The sequence below is a fragment of the Salvia hispanica genome, chromosome 6, assembly GCF_029641045.1.
Source record: "Salvia hispanica isolate PSC_SH4W2 chromosome 6, Shi_PSC_v1, whole genome shotgun sequence".
In the NCBI taxonomy this organism is placed as follows: Eukaryota; Viridiplantae; Streptophyta; class Magnoliopsida; order Lamiales; family Lamiaceae; genus Salvia; species Salvia hispanica.
The window spans coordinates 31212044-31221539 of NC_142697.1; the positions used below are offsets into that span (position 1 = coordinate 31212044).

The 9496-nt window shown below is 39.2% G+C and overlaps 1 long non-coding RNA gene and 1 other non-coding gene across 2 annotated transcripts; one reads left to right on the plus strand and one right to left on the minus strand.

Annotated features, from left to right (window-relative positions):
* Nucleotides 1-3501: 3501 nt before the first annotated feature.
* LOC125204085 (uncharacterized) lies at nt 3502-4571 on the plus strand. The gene is made up of 3 exons (XR_007173487.2): nt 3502-3711; nt 3818-4278; nt 4388-4571. It is a non-coding gene; the product is annotated as an uncharacterized LOC125204085 (long non-coding RNA).
* A 2649-nt stretch (nt 4572-7220) lies between these two features.
* Nucleotides 7221-7327, minus strand: LOC148923568 (small nucleolar RNA R71). Its single transcript, XR_016133090.1, has one exon. It is a non-coding gene; the product is annotated as a small nucleolar RNA R71 (small nucleolar RNA).
* Nucleotides 7328-9496: the final 2169 nt, after the last annotated feature.

A 9496-nucleotide genomic window follows, 5' to 3' on the forward strand; every position in this document is an offset into this window, starting at 1 on the left:
TAACATCCATTAAATGTAAAACATAACAACATTATGACAAAAAATAATCTGTTTTATTCCTTGGAAAATAAAATAAGAGTTTTACAGTATTCAATCACTCGAAACGTGATTTCTAGTATACAAACTCTAACAAAGGATTTGTATAAGACTCCAGGTCGACCTTTAAGGAAAGGTGAAGTTTTGACTTACTTGAATTATTTCAAGTTTGAGCTTTTTAATGGAGTGATCGATTGGCAACTACAAGAACTCAACAATCGCTTCAATCAGGCTAACACAAATTTGCTTCTTTGTGTGTCTTGCTTAAGCCCAAAGAGTTCCTTTGCTGCTTTTAACAAATCCAAATTGATTGAACTTGCTCATTGTTATCATTTGGAGCTCTCTGAAGTTAGTTTTCGGTTGCTTGACAAACAACTCAAGACTTACATCTGCGACATGAGATCAAATGAGGAGTTCTCAAATCTTGAAAGTATGGGTGATCTTTCTCAGAGGTTAGTTGCTACAGGAAAACATATTGTCTCAAATCTTGAAAGTATGGTTTATTTGCTTGTGAAGTTGGCTTTGGTCCTACCAGTTTGCGACTGCATCAGTTGAGAGTAGGGGTGTGTCGATAAGATATATCGTATCGAAAACGTTGTATCGTGTATTGTATCGAAAATATCGATATGAAAGAATTTCATATCGTTATCGTATCGAAAGTTTCGATATGGATAATATCAATATCGTATATGAAAGAACTTTCGATATGGATAATATCAATATCATTATCGTATCGATATTTCGATATATCGTACCGAAATTCGATATATCGTTAAGAACGATATATCAAAGATCGATACTATATATCAAAGATCGATACGATATATCGAAATATCGTTATCGTATCGAACACCTGTATATCGAAATTATATCGAAAAATATAATTTCAAAACTGAAAATAACACAAAAAACTAATAAAACTTCAATACAATAAAATAAATAGTGTTCTTATTAGGGTTTCATATATATATTTTCTAAATATATTAATGAATTAAATGGATTTATATATATTTATAATATTAAACTTCAATATGTATTGAATTTCAATATGTTTCGATATATACGATATATCGTATATTCGACACAAAATGATATATCGAAAATATCGATATATATCGTATATTCGATATAAAACGATATATCGCGATATAAGGAAATCCGTATCGTTATCGTATCGAAAACTTACGATACGATATCGTATCGTATCGAAAATTACGATATACCGAAAATTCGATAATTTTTTGATATTTTTCAATACGATACGAGCGATATATCATTTTTTCATTATTTTTCCCCAGCCCTAGTTGAGAGATATTTTTCGGCTATGAAAATTGTGAAAAGCCGTTTTCGTAATAAGATAGGAGACTCTTGGATGAATGATTGTATGCTGCAAGAATTTTGAATAGTTTTCAAGTTATGAGACCTCGTCGGGAACATTGTAATTGTTTGGTTCATACTTAATACTATTATCTTTATCGTTTTATGTTTATTCATTTATTTGTATATATATCTATATTTTTGCCCTTTCTTATATAATTTTCTTGCTTCGCCCCTATTTAAGTGTTGAGAAAATAGAAGAAATTTAATATTTTTCAAATACTTACCCAATATTTATAAAAATGTATGGTGAAGAACTTTTAATCTAGCTATAATTATGTAGCTTTATTATAGAATGAATTATCTTTTCTAAATGTGCAGTTATTAAACTTAGAAACTTAATCTTTTCTAAATAGTAATAAAGGGGTAAATATATAATGTATAAGGGTAGTGATAAAATACAAACTCAAATATTGTACAAACTACAAATTATGATCTGGACCGTTAGAAAATGTCAACAGATGACAAAATAATAGCAACAAAAAATGTCAACACAGTGTCAACACAATTTCAACACAACATCAACCGTTGACATTGTGTTGAAATTTTTGTTGCTATTATTTTATCATCTGTTGACATTTTCTAACGGTCCAGATTAAAGTTTTGAGTTTGTACAATATTTAGAGTTTGCATTTAATCACATTCCTAATGTATAAACTATTACGAATGTAAAATATCAAAAATGCCCAATTTTATTATATAGTTTTTGTTAATTTATCACTGCCCTATTTTAAGCACTCTGTTTTCTTTTAATCGCCACTTGAGCCACTTTTAACATTTGAAAGTTATACTACATTTTCTCCATCTTGATGCATTTATTATCTTTAGGGCCCGTTTGTAGGCTGGACAGGGATGGAAAAGCACATTTATCCATCCAAAATCCAACGTTTTGTAGAATGGGCACTTTTTCCGCATGACCTGGGATTAACCTCTTTGACCCGTACTTTTTCACTGGTTAGGGTTGAATGTTGTTGATAATTAATCCTGAAAATGTGTGGGTTTGTTTTCCACATTGGGGCGACGCGAGTGGATAAAAATTCATCTCCCCCTTCTACCCTCATTCAGCATCTTATCGAAGTGCCCAGGTGGGAATTTTTTTTTTTAATTTTCGCGATCGTGGTGTATATTATGTATGCTTTTGCGATGCTTGCTTTGTGGGTGTTTTTCATCTATGGTGATTTTGTCGATTCCAAATCTGGCGGTTTTCAACTTTTTCAATAACGATATTTTTAAATTCATAGCATCAATTCAGCATCGTTTGAATCTTAGATTCAGAATATGTTGGCTAATGGATGGGCTGTTTGCGTTTTTCATTAATTTAATTTCGTGTAATTTTTAGCAATTTGTGTTGTTCCAGCATCCAATTTTCTGAAACAAAATATCGTCAGTTATAGGGTTCGTTATATTGGTGGTAAATTGTGACCTAAACAAGATTTATGTATGCAGAGGTGCGGTTTTTTTCCTTGCGTATGGTGAATGGCTCCTCCGATTTCAACCACGGCACTTGTAATTCAATTGACGGAGGAGATTATGCATAACCATCAACTTGATGTTCTTGCCATTGTTCTCCTATATTTTCAACGGAATGTGCGGGGTCAACGGAGCCACCACAGACATATAAGAGCTGTTTATGAACGTCTTTCTAGGATACCAGACCAAGTTAGGCATATCAATCGATTGGTCAACGTGTCCGACGTGGCATGTTTGGATAACTTGCGTATGGATCAGAATGCTTTCGGAAGGCTATGTCTCATATTGAGGTAGATTGGTGATCTAAGTTGAGGAGAAAATTGCATTGTTTCTCTCTATCTTGGCACACCACAAGAAAAATCATACTGTGAAATTTGATTTCATGCGATCTGGGTACACGATGTCTCGCTACGTTCATTGTGTCCTACGAGCTGTGATTAAGTTGCATGCTTCTCTATTAGTTACACTGAAACCAGTGACCGACGAATGCACCGAAAACAGATGGAAGTGGTTCAAGGTACGTGGCTATTTCAGTGTACTCTTACCAATAATTATATTTACTTCATCTGAACTTAGTAATTTCAACTTATGCTTCCGATATAGGGATGCCTTGGGGCTTTAGATGGAACTTATATAAATATTCAAGTGCCTGCGGCAGATAAGCCTCGGTATCGTTCGCGGAAAGGTCAAATCTGCACGAACACATTAGCCGTGTGTGATAGAAATATGAACTTTGTGTATGTGTTGCCGGAGTGGGAGGGCTCTGCAGGTGATGCTCTAGTCCTCCGAGATGCTTGAATCGAACCAACGGACTGAAGGTTCCTCGAGGTATGGTTTAAATGTGTGAATAATGTTATTTGTAAGCACGCACTTACCAAGCACAGGTCGATGAATATTTTTGTATCAATGAGCGTTGTGGTTAATTGAATGACAGATAATTACTATCTATGCGACAACGGTTATGCAAATAGCGATGGTTTCCTAACTCCTTTTAAGGGTGTCCGCTATCACCTCAAAGAATGGGGCTACGGAAATGAGGCTCCTCAATCTACACGCGAAATCTTCAACATGAGACACACACGTGCGTGAAATGTGATCAAACGTGCTTTCGCTGTACTCAAAATGCGCTGGGGAATACTAAGGAGTTCAGCATTTTACCCACTGAAAGTGCAAATCAGACTGATTATGGCCTGCTTTTTACTTCACAACTACGTACGAAGTGCGATGGAGGTCGACCCAATCGAGCTGGCGATGGATGCAGGAGAACTTGAAGATGATATGGATGTTGCGGCTGCTGCTAATGACAATGCTCCCCCTGAGTTTGTGGACACCGTCGAACCTACAACAGAATGGAATAATCATCGAGATGCCTTAGCAGAATCCATGTGGAATGTGGTATGTTTCCGCAGCTATTATTTTACATTTGAATTTGTTTTAACCGATTATAATTTTTTGTTACATTTTGACTTGCGGGGGACCTAATACAAAATCTGATATTGGACAGCATGTTGGCGGCCTCGCGTGATGCATATCATGAAGTGCAAGCATCTCCCTTTTAGTTGTTTTAGCATTGGGACTGTATGGATGAATGTTATTACTATGTATTTTATTAGACGTTGGTTTGGAGAATTTACTCTATGTTTGTTGAATCTAAGTTGATGGAGACATGAATTTTATTGGCTGCATAATTATTTTTGTGTGAAACACAACACAAATTTGTAGCAAAAAAATAGTTGAAGCCACAAATGTCTAAACCACCATGGGTGCACATATAATACATGCATATCTTCAGAAAATTACAACCCACAATGATTTAAGTGGATGTCCTAGAGCATCAACCTACTTAAAATCACATTACATAAAGGGAGACGCTTGATTCCATTCATAATATTGCCTATATGATCTAGAATTAAAGCTTATAGGCCTACTAAGCATAGTATTTCTACATATATTATGCATCTCATAAGCAGTAGTAATCGCAAGCAGACTCCACTCATCTCCCTAAGGAGCAGTACGTCGGCTGTTAGGGGTGGGGCTACACAAGGCACATGAACTCGCGTACGGTGACACATTGAGTCCATGTGGTAGTATTTGTTGTGCGCGACGTGGGGCGAGGGAATTTTTCATTTTCTAATCATGTATGCCACCTGTGCACCGACCGAGGTGACACAAGGCATTCGCATTTGAAGATTCACAGTCGTTGGAACTTTCATCTTTGATAAATAGCTTCTGTCGGACCTTTGAGGCGTCTGCAAACACAGGTGAGTTTACCTCGTCGGGATCTACTGATGGAGTCGCGCAATGCACTGGAATGGGGTTTCCACCTGCACTGGAGTAAGATATAACAATCACCGTCTGCACTTCTTCTTCTTTCACGTCTTCTAGGCCAAATACGTGATACGCTCGGATTTTGCACTGTTTTAAGGCCATTATTTGCATATTTGGTCTATTTTGGTATTTTGACGTGTTTTGTGAGAATTGTGCATAATTGAGCCGAAAAAGGGAGCCAAAACGCCAAGTTTGGAAATCTGGAGTCTGACGGCGCCCGCCGCCGAGGGAATAGACTCTCTGGACTCCAACGCGGCGACCGCCGGCCAAGGTGCGGCGCCCCACCGGAGAAAGGTTGCGAATTCGAGAAGCCCTAGATTTGCGCCCAAATTTACCATATTTTGGAGATCTTTTCCTTTTTCAACAAGGAGTGGCTTTCCCCTAAAAATAAGACCTTAAGCTTCATTAAAAAAGAGGAGAGAACTTCTACTTGCAAAATACTTCATAGAGATCAAGACCTAGAGTACTTCATTGGTGCAAGGAGTTGGAGAAGGATTTCAAGAACATCAAGAACGACAAGTATTCAACCCACGGGTTTTATTTGCTTTAGTTTTATGTTCAAATTGTCTTCCCTTCAATCTATGTTTTTAGCTTATTCAATTATGTGTAACTAAACTCATAGGATTCTAGGGATGTGTTAGTAACGACTTTGGTTATACAAATTCCTTTTTCTATTTAATATTCGTTTTATTTTTACTTTGTTTCTTCCCTAAGTAGTTTTGATGTTGCATGATTGAGTGACACAATCGTGTATGATTTAATATAACTTGCTTCATAACTGTGACAGAGTTCTAGCGAGTTAGATTCACTTAGTATACACTACAATTAGCTTCCCTTAAAACGACACTTTAAATTGAGAGTGAGGACTTTTCAAGGGTCTTAGGAGCTTTTTGGAGTTACGTGTTAGGATTGACAACCCTAATCTTGTAATCAACATTTGTATCGCATGAGCATAAGCTAGGTGACTCGTCCTTTCAAAGTATAAACTGTGCTAGGGTATGGTAGTTGGAATTTTGTATAACCATAACTGTGAACACACATCTCTGGGATTCCCTTATCTCTATCGTCTTTCTCCGTGTTTTATTCGCTTTTAGTTGATCTATGCTTTCTATTGTTTTTAGTTTTTCAAAAGTTTTCAAAACCCAATTGTTTTTCCAGATAGTATTTGAGTCTTAGTAGAGGATAGACACTTTGTGTTCGTCTTCCCCGTGTTCGATATCCGGTACTAACCTTTAGCTATACTATATATACTCTGTATACTTGCAGGTTTATTTAGTGCTAATAAAAAGTGCATCATGTTTTTGGCGCTGTTGCCGGGGAAGACAATTCACTTTGGAGTGATATCTTCAAACGGATAATTTTGCTACTTTGGATTTTAATTTCCATCAGTTTTCAATTTTAGTTTTCAATTCATTTTTGTTTTAGGTTCTTGCAGGTTTTGTATGCGAACGCGCTCTGGAAAGGACAGCCTAGAACCGCTAGATTTGGAACTTGAAAGAACTCGTAGGAAAATAAGAAGTGAAAAAGGATCAGGAACAATGGGTGACCGAACAGACATCGAGAAATTGCAGGAAATGGTGAAGCTACTGATGGATGAGAGAGATGCGGAAAGGGCAGCCTGAGAGGCTTTGGAGAAGAAGAATCGGGAAATACAACCCGTGATGAACATGTTCAATCATGGGAATATGATTACCTTTCCCGAAGGACCTCGTATTGACGCTAACAATTTCGAGTTACGCATGCCCCTTATTCAAAGGGTCGAGCAAACTCCTTTTGCAGGAAGGGCCACGGAGGATGCCAATCGCCATCTCTCCAAATTTGTGAAGATCTCAAATACTCTCAAATTGAACGGTGTCGATGACGATGCCATAAGGGTAAGACTCTTTCCATTTTCATTAACTGATTCTGCTAAAGAGTGGTTTGAATGTATGCCCAGAGAAAAGGTCTCCACATGGAAGGACATTGTAGCTGCCTTCCTCGACAAGTACTATCCGCCGGGCACAATTTTGAAGCTCAAAAGCGAGATCTTCCAATTCATACAATGCCATGACGAACCCCTCTATGAGGCATTTGCTCGTTTCAAAGCCCTTCTCCGAAAGTGCCCTAACCATGGTTTTACCGTGGACCATCAGGTAGGAATTCTCTACAATGGGTTTAACGAGAAAATTTGTGCTATGCTTGATTCAGGTGCAAATGGAGGGTTCTTAAGGAAGTCAGGTGAGGAAGCCATGGCGGTGATAGAGGAATTCGCCACCAACAGCAGGGGGTGGTCGAAAGAAAGGTATAACCTAAAAAGGATAGCTGCAGTTGAAGAAGCCGAGGAAAGCTCTTTTGCAAAGGAATTGGCCAAGCTTCGAGTTAGGGTGGACCAAATGGATTCATCACGGAAGGAGGACCCGATTCCACCAACCTCTATTATAGTAGTCTCTAAACCCGAAACTCCTACCCCGACAGTGGAGGAAATCAACTACATGCAAGGAGGCGGTCCCAATAGAAATTACAACAATAATTATCGCCCTAACTAGGGGGGGCGGTAATTTCAATAATTATAATGGAAACCGACCTCATCCTAATCTCTCTTATTCTAACAATAATTACTTGCAACCCCCCGCAGGATTTAATGTTAGCAAGGGAGGAGTAGTTGAGACACTCAAGAAGGAGGAATAGTATGAACAAGGGATCACAAGGATCTTGGAGGTAATCGCGCAAGACAGGAAGGTTAATGCCACCAATATCGGAGTGGTTGAAGCCAGAATAAACAACCTCGAGCAGGGAATGAACACGATCTCAACTGCCATAACCAACATCAACACGCAAATGGAGCAAATCCAAAAGAAGTTAGATAAGGACAGGGCAAAGGCAGCTGCACTAGTGGACAACGTCAACAAAAAGTGGGTGGCAAAGCAGAAAACTGGGGACTGCCCAGTCGTCAGCGGACCGCCAGACACCACGCGGCGGACCGCCACTAAAGCACAGAATGGAGTCTGCCCAGCCGCCGGCGGACCGCCGCACACTACGCGGCGGGCCGCCACAGAGAAGACAGAAGCACCCGCTCAGCAGGGACTCGTGCGGCATAATGGGATTGTGCTACCTTTCCAGCCAAAGAGGAAGTTTAAGCTCGAAGAACAGTTCAAACATTTTTTGAACATGTTTTGTAAAGTTCATACTAACAGTCCTCTAGTTGAATCGTTGCAGGAAATACCTAAATATGTGAAGCTACTAAGGGAGACAGTGATGAGAAAGAGAAAGCCGACAAAAGCCGTCCTTAAGCTACCACATCATTGCAGTGAGATCATCCAAAAGGAGAAGGCAGTGAAGCAGAGAGATTCGGGCCAATTCATTATCCGATGCCGGATTGGAGAGGGAAAGGTTGACAAGGCCCTATGCGATCTAGGATCTTCCATCAATCTCATGCCGCTGAAGTACTACGAAAAGCTCAACATTGGGCCACTCAAAACTTCAGACGTAACACTCAGGTTGGCCGACCATAAAAACTTTTGGTATGATTGAGGATGTCTTAGTGAAAATAGATGATTTCGTTTTTCCCGCCGATTTTATTGTGCTTGACATGAAAGTAGACAAGAATGTCCCTCTAATCTTAGGGAGAGATTTTCTCGCTACTTGCAAAGCTTTGATTGATGTAGGTCGTGGCGAGATCACAATTAGCGATAACTATAGCCAATCCACCTATAAGATCGAAATCGAGATGCTCAAGTCTGAGGAAGCAAAGCAGGTAAAGATGGAACGGCAGTGTAGGGCATTCATGGTCACGGATTTGACCAAACCTCAAGACCCCTTTGAAGTGGAGGATCCTACTACCTCCACTATCTACATTGTCAACGAGGTAAGACGTTCTCCCAAAAAGGACGATACTAACCCCTCCACCTCTATCCCGCAGAAAAAGAAGCAAAAGAGGAAGAAGGCAACCAAGGAGGACCCCGAGATTTATGTTATCAAAACAAATAAGGGGAAATACAAGTGGTGGAAGAAGCTAGGGACCAAGTTGCTCCCTATGGCCATTTTCAACAATAGGGTCGCTGATCCGCCCAATTAGTGGGCCACTTCAAGTCGAGCTAACGATTAAAAACAAAAGCGCTTGTTGGGAGGCAACCCAATTTTTTTCGTTGATTTAGCCTATTTTCTTTTATTTTTCGTTTTCATTTTTGTTTTAAAAAAAAATAAAAAAAAATTCAACGCGTGGCGGTCGCCACACGTATTTTCACATGTGCAGGATAGGTCGGGCTTAGGGCAGGCTTAGGGCGGGCTGGATGAACCGCTGAATGGG